We start from the raw sequence: 7429 nt of genomic DNA, 5'->3' as shown, positions 1-7429 counted from the left end.
GTCCAAAATTTAACTCCTTATCTTCCCACCCAAATCCTGACCTCCCCCATCTTTCCTATCACTGTTGACAATACCACTACCCTCCCTATCTCCCAGGCCCATAACCTTGGTGTTGTGCACGACACATCTCTCTGTCCACCCACATATTCAGTCACCAAATCCTGTCTGTTCTACCTTCACAACATTGCTAAAATCCACCCTTCCCATCCAACTTTGCTGATCCAAGCACTTAGCCTTGTCCCTCTGTGACCATTTATTCATTCAATCATATTTATTGAGCACTTACCATGTGCAGACCACTGTAATGCATTTGCCTTCTCACTGACCTCCCGGATTCCTGTCTTCCTACTCCAGTCCATGCTGCACGGATCATTTTTCAACAGAATCATCAGTCCATGCCTCTCAACTGCTCAAGAACTTCCAATGGCTGCCCATCCACCTCCACGTCAAACAAACTCCTTACCTTCAGTTTTAAAGCACTCGATCAGCTCGCCCCATCCTACTCACCTCACTGACCTCCTACTACAGCCCAGCCTGCACACCCTGCTCCTCTAGCCCCAGCTTGCTTGCTGTGCCCCAATCTCACCTATCTTACCACTGACCCCTTTCCCACATCCTCCCCCTAGCCTGGGACTCCCTCACCCTCCATATACGTCACTCCACCACTCTCCCCACCTTCAAAGCATTATTAAGGTCACATAATAATAATGATGATGATGGTATTTAAGCACTTACTATGTGCCAAGCACTGTTCGAAGCGCTGGGGTAGATACAAGGTAATCAGGTTGTTCAACGAGGAGCTCACAGTCTTAATCCTCATTTTCCAGATGGGGTAACTGGCACAGAGAAGTTAAGTGACTTGCCCAAAGTCACACAGCTGATAAGTGGCAGAGCTGGGATTAGAACCTATAACACCTGACTCCCAAGCCCTTGCTCTTTCCACTAAGCCATGCTGCCTCACATCTCCCCCAAGAAGCCTTCCCTGATTAAGCCACCCTTTCCCCAGCTCACTCTCCCTTCTGTCATCTATGCTGTAGGATTCCAACTTGTACTTCTCAAGCGCTTAGTACAGTGCTCTGCACACAGTAAGCGCTCAATAAATACGATTGATGATGATAAATACGATTGAATGAATGAATGAATTTGTGAACTTAGGGCATTTGATATTCTCCCCACCCCCAGCCCCACAGTACTTATGTACATATCTTTAAATGATATAAATGATTTATTTATATTAATGTCCATCCCCCCTTCTAGACTGTAAATTCATTATGGGCAGGGAACGTGCCTGCAAATTCTGTCATATTATACTCTCCTAATTGCTTAGTACAGTGCTCTGCACCTAGTAAGCACTCAAATATCACTGAAGTACTGATATACTCAATACCATTGATTGATCGAGCACTTACTGCGGGTACAGTAGAGTTCGTAGACACAATCCCCACCTTCAGGGAAGTTTACAGTCTAAAGGGGAGAGACATATTTAAAAAATTACAGGTAGGGGAAGCAACCAAGTATAAAAATAGGTACATAAATGTTGTGGGTGTAAAGCATGGGCCTCGGCATCAGGCATTGGGTTCTAATTCTGCCTCTGCCACTTGTCTGCTGTGACCTTGGGCAAGTCACTTAACTTCTCTGTGCCTCAGTTACCTCATCTGTAAAATGGGAATTAAAGCCACGAACCCCATGTGGGACAGGGACTCCGTCCAACCTCTGTCCAACCAGCCAGTCTCACCTCCGCAACATCGCCAAGATCCGCCCTTTCCTCTCCATCCAAACCGCTACCCTGCTGGTTTGAGGAGGTTAGCGGCAGAGGAGCGGAGGGTGCGGGCTGGGCTGTAGAAGGAAAGAAGGGAGGTGAGGTAGGAGGGGGCGAGGTGATGGACAGCCTTGAAGCCGAGAGTGAGGAGTTATTACCTGATGCGTAGGTTGATTGGTAGCCACTGGAGATTTTTGAGGATGAAAATTTTTTGTAATTTTTCATTACAAAATCAATAGTATTTACTGAACATTTACTGTGTGCAGAGCAGTGTACTAAGCACTTGGGAGAGGAAAATACAGCAGAGTTGGTGGTTGTGATCCCTACCCACAAGGAAACTGATCCATTTATATTTTATAATTCTGTAGACCTTAACTCCGTTCTCGTCTATTTAAAATAGAGAACCAACATCACCCTCAAAACTGATTTAGGATTGAAACCCTTGCCTTTCTGCACTCATGATAAGCACTGAATGATGTCTGAAGAGCTTCACGCAGTTTGAATTGAGTCAATCCCAAATTTATGAGACTGGATGAAACGGGCATATAAGATTGAAAACAGAACTGGCACCAATTGAACCAAATGTATCTAAAGTCACTTTCTTGCAAAGCCACTTTAAAACAGATTCTGATCAAAGCTCGTTAGACCCAATTTTTTTATGGTATTTGTTAAACCCTTTACTATGTGCCAAACACAGTATTAAGCACTGGGATAGATGCAAGCTAATCAGGCAACCTTGGTGTCATCCTCGACTCTGCTCTCTCATTCACCCCTCACATCCAATCCATCACCAAAAGCTGCCGGTCTCACATCCGCAACATCGCCAAGATCCGCCCTTTCCTCTCCATCCAAACTGCTACCCTGCTGGTTCAATCTCTCATCCTATCCCGACTGGATTACTGCATTAGCCTCCTCTCTGATCTCACATCCTCCTGTCTCTCCCAACTTCAATCTATACTTCACGCTGCTGCCCGGATCATCTTTGTGCAGAAACGCTCTGGGCATGTTACTCCCCTCCTCAAAAATCTCCAGTGGCTACCAATCAACCTACACATCAGGGAATAACTCCTCACTCTCGGCTTCAAGGCTGTCCATCACCTCGCCCCCTCCTACCTCACCTCCCTTCTTTCCTTCTACAACCCAGCCCGCGCCCTCCGCTCTTCTGCCGCTAACCTCCTCACTGTGCCTCGTTCTCGCCTGTCCCGCCATCAACCCCCGGCCCACGTCCTCCCCCTGGCCTGGAATGCTCTCCCTCTGCACATCCACCAAGCTAGCTCTCTTCCTCCCTTCAAAGCCCTACTGAGAGCTCGCCTCCTCCAGGAGGCCTTCCCAGACTGAGCCTCCTCCTTCCTCTCCCCCTCCTCATCCCCCCAGCCCTACCTCCTTCCCCTCCCCACAGCACCTGTATATATGTTTGTACAGATTTATCACTCTATTTTACTTGTACATATTTACTATTCTTTTTATTTTATTTTGTTAATATGTGTTGTTTTGTTGTCTGTCTCCCCCTTCTAGACTGTGAGCCTGCTATTGGGTAGGGACCGTCTCTATATGTTACCAACTTGAACTTCCCAAACACTTAGTACAGTGCTCTGCACACAGTAAGTGCTCAATAAATACAATTGAATGAATGAATGAATAATTAGTTGGTGCTTGGCATATTGCACTTAAATACCATTTCTTAAAAAAGCATGCAGGTGACACGCTTGTGGGCTATACTTTGTCTTCTCTCATACTCAAGACTTTTGTGAAAATAAACCAGAGAAATAATTTGACTAAAATTTTCAGCAGAAAGTTCTGCTTCTGAGTCCATATAGGCCAAATTGGACCCCTTTAAAAAAATGGTATTATTGTGCTATGTGCCCAGGCACTAATTGGACACAGTCCGTGTCCCATATGTGGCTCACAGTCTTAATCCCCATTTAACAGATGAGGTAACAGGCACAGAGAAGTGAAGTGAATTGCTCAAGGTTACACAGCAGACAAGTGGCAGAGCTGGGATTAGAACTCGGGTCCTTCTGGCTTCCATGCTCCATCAGGCCATGCTGCTTCCCTTGAGCACTTACTTTGTTTGGGCTTTGTATTTAATCAATCAGAGCACTGTACTAGGCACTTGGGAAAGTACAACATAGAGTTGGTAGACTCATTCCCTGCCCACAATGAGTTTACAACTACCAACTCCAGAAACTTTGGGTCACCCTCAAGCTGTGGGCAAAAAGTATCTCTGCTTTTTGCACCTCTCATCTCTTTGCCCCCTGCCTATCACCCCTTATCTGCAGGGCCCAGGTTCGAAGGCCTTGTCGTCCCCCCCGCCACACAGCATTCTTTGGATTGAAACCAAGAACCAAAACTGGGAACCTTGGCAGCTAAATAGCAATCAGATTGTTTTCATCAACACCTGCTATTATAGTGAGATTTATAGGAATTCCTCCTGAAAACCACTACTGCATATGGAAATCTGAGCTATTACTTGGGTATGATGACCTTTAAAAGGGGTTAATCTTGACTCTGATCTTGAGGAGTCAGTTGAAATGCCTGGCAATAGTCACACCCAATTCTTTTCAAGCAACAGGTGCATCCCTCAGCCAGGTGAGGGACTAACAAGAAGCAAGATGCAAAAAAAAAAAAAAAAAAAGATGCAGAGTCTTTCTCGGACAGGCTTTCTCTGCACCGCTCCTATGTAAGGCAAGGTTCAGAAGAACAGGTGGTTTTACAGCTACCGAAGATGTGATCATGCCTCCATATATCACACTCCCCTGTCCCCACGCTGGCCAAATCCAGAGTCCCTTCCAACGATCGCAAGATCACAACTCCAGGGCAGCCTATAAATAGGGTCCAACACGTCCCCTGCAATCCCCTGGGCTTTTCTCCCTTTGCCACTGTCACTTAGCGAGAGTTGGGATGGGGGGGCGGGGGGGGAGATGGGGAAAGAGGAGTCAGGCTGGCACATCCTTCAGCAAATAATCTAATACTGTATGCACTCTGTCCTCCCTGCTCAGAGACCATCTCTAAATTCTTAGCCTTGCCCAGCTGTCTGCCTGCGGGAAAGCTAAGGAATCTGATTGTGTTGGCAGAGGAGGAGTGATTATAGGCTTCAAAGAGTTATCCTCATTGTTTCTGCTGCTTCAGCACACTGGGCTTTTCCAATGATTAAATAATAATTGTGGAATTTATTAAGCTCTTCCTGTGTGCACTGGGGTAGATACAAAGATAACCAGATAGGACACAGTCCCTGTCCCACACAGGGCTCAAAGTCTAGGTATTGAATCCCCATTTTACAGATGAAGAAACTGAGGCCCAGGGAAGTTAAGTGACTTGCTCAAGGTCACCCAGCAGCCAGTAGATTGAATGTGAGAGATAAAAGACAATGATGAGTCGAAGACGATGCTGAAGTTGCAGGCTTCTGAGACAAGGAGGATGGTGGTAGAGAAGCAGTGTGGGCTAGTGGAAAGCACGCAGACCTGGAGTCAGAGGACCTAGGTTCTAATCCCAGCTCCACCACTTATCTGCTGTGTGAGGTTGGGCAAGTCATTTAACTTTTCTGTGCCTCAGTTTCCTCATCTCTAAAATGGGGACTGAATCGTATTCCCTCCTAGTTAGAAAGTGAGCCCCATGTGGGCAGGGACTGTGCCCAACCTGATTATCTTGCGTCTACTGGAGTGCTTGGCACGTAGCGCTTAACAAGTACCATAATTATTATTACTGACAGAGATGAAAAAGATAAGAGGAGGAATGGATTTAAGGGGAAAGATGAGCAGTTTTGTTGTGGTAATAGTTTTGTGAGACTTCCTAGAGGCAAGAGAAGATGCAGGGGTGAAGTTTAGAGAGTTGGATTTAGGAACCACCAGCAAAGAGGTGGTAGCTGAAGTCACGTGATCAGTTGAGCTCCCCTCAGGAGTGAATGTAGAGTGAGAAAAGTAGGGGACTCGGCTTGGAAATTTTTAGGATGCTGACAGCAGGAGAATGGGAGGCAGAAGAGGAACCAGAAAATAAAACTGAGAAGGAGGGTTAGAGTGGTGGTTCCAGGAGGAAGTACTGCTATAGTGTTTTGAGAAGGAGCGAGCGCCAATGGGGTCAAAGGCTGCTGAGAGGTCGAGGAGGACCTCTAGAAGGTAATGGAAAGGAGGAGGATGGGGTGGGTGGGTTGGGAATATTACAAAATGGAGAAGATGTAAGAGAGAAAATGATTTTGGGTTTTAGACCTATTAAGTTTAGGTGCCCACATCTCCAGATGAAGATGTTCTGAAGGTTGAGGAAAATGTAAGATTGTAAGGCAAGTGAGAAGTCAGTAACAGTGAGGTAGAGTGAGGAATCATCCACACTGAAGTGGTAGTTACACAGACTGCAACTGGCACCTCCATTATCAAATCCCTTGAGGTCACGTCTCACTCAATTTCAGTGTATAAACTGGATCCAGGCAACGGGAGGGCAGTAAGCCTGTCCTCCCTCTTACCCATCACTGTATACGGCACCACCATACTTCCTGTCTCACAAATCCGCAACCATGGCATTATCCTTGACTCCTCTCTTGCATTCAACCCACATATTCAATCCATCACCAAATCCTGTCAGTCCCACCTTCACAACATTGCTAAAATCCGCCCTTTCCTCTCCATCCAAACTGCTACCACATTAATACTATCATTCATCCTATCCTGCCTGGATTACTGCATCAGCCTCCTTGCTGACCTCCCAGCCTCCTGTCTCTCCCCACTCCAGTCCATACTTCACTCAGCTGCCGGATCATTTTTCTACAAAAACGTTCGGGACATGTCACCCCCCTCCTCAAAAAACTCCAGTAGTTGCCCATCCACCTCTGTATTAAACAAAAACTCTTCACCATTGGCTTTAAAGCACTCCATCACCTTTCCCCCTCCTACCTCACTTCACTTCTTTCCCTTTACACCCAGCCTACACACTTTGCTCCTCTAGTGCCAGCCTCACTGTGCCTTGATCTTGCCTGTCTCGCCATCAACCCCTAGCCCACATCCTGACTCTAGCCTGAAACACCTTCCCTCCTCAAGTCTGAGAGACAATTACTCTCCCCAACTTCAACGCCTTATTGAAGGCGCATCTCCTCCAAGAGGTCTTCCCTGACTAAGCCCTTTCCTGTTTCTTTAATTCCTTTTCTGCTTCACCCTGACTTACTCCCTTTGCTCTCCCCACCTCCCAGCCCCACAACACTTATGTACATGTTATTTTATTTGCATTGATGTCTATCTCGCTCCCTTCTAGACTGTAAACTCGTCGGCAAGGAACATCACTGTTTATTGTTGTACTGTACTTTTCCCAAGTACTTAGTACAGTGCTCTGCACAAAGTAAGCACTCAATAAATACTACTGGCATAGGGGAAAGAGTGTGGGCTTGGGAGTCAGAGGTTGTGGGCTCTAATCCCAGCTCAGCCACTGATCAGTTGCGTGACTTTGGGCAAGTCACTTGCCTTCTCTGTGCCTCAGTTGCCTCATCTGTAAAATGGGGATTACAACTGTGAGCCCCACATGGGGCAACTTGATTACCTTGTATCTACCTCAGCGTTTAGAAGTGCTCGGCACATAGTAAGTGCTTAGCAAATGCCATCATTATTATTATTATTATTGTTATTAAATACTATTGATTGATGGATGGCTTGTCAAATGGACTAAAAAAGGTGAGGTGAGATGAGGTGACTG

The sequence above is a fragment of the Tachyglossus aculeatus genome, chromosome X2, assembly GCF_015852505.1.
Source record: "Tachyglossus aculeatus isolate mTacAcu1 chromosome X2, mTacAcu1.pri, whole genome shotgun sequence".
Taxonomy (NCBI): Eukaryota; Metazoa; Chordata; class Mammalia; order Monotremata; family Tachyglossidae; genus Tachyglossus; species Tachyglossus aculeatus.
This window is presented reverse-complemented; position numbering follows the sequence as displayed.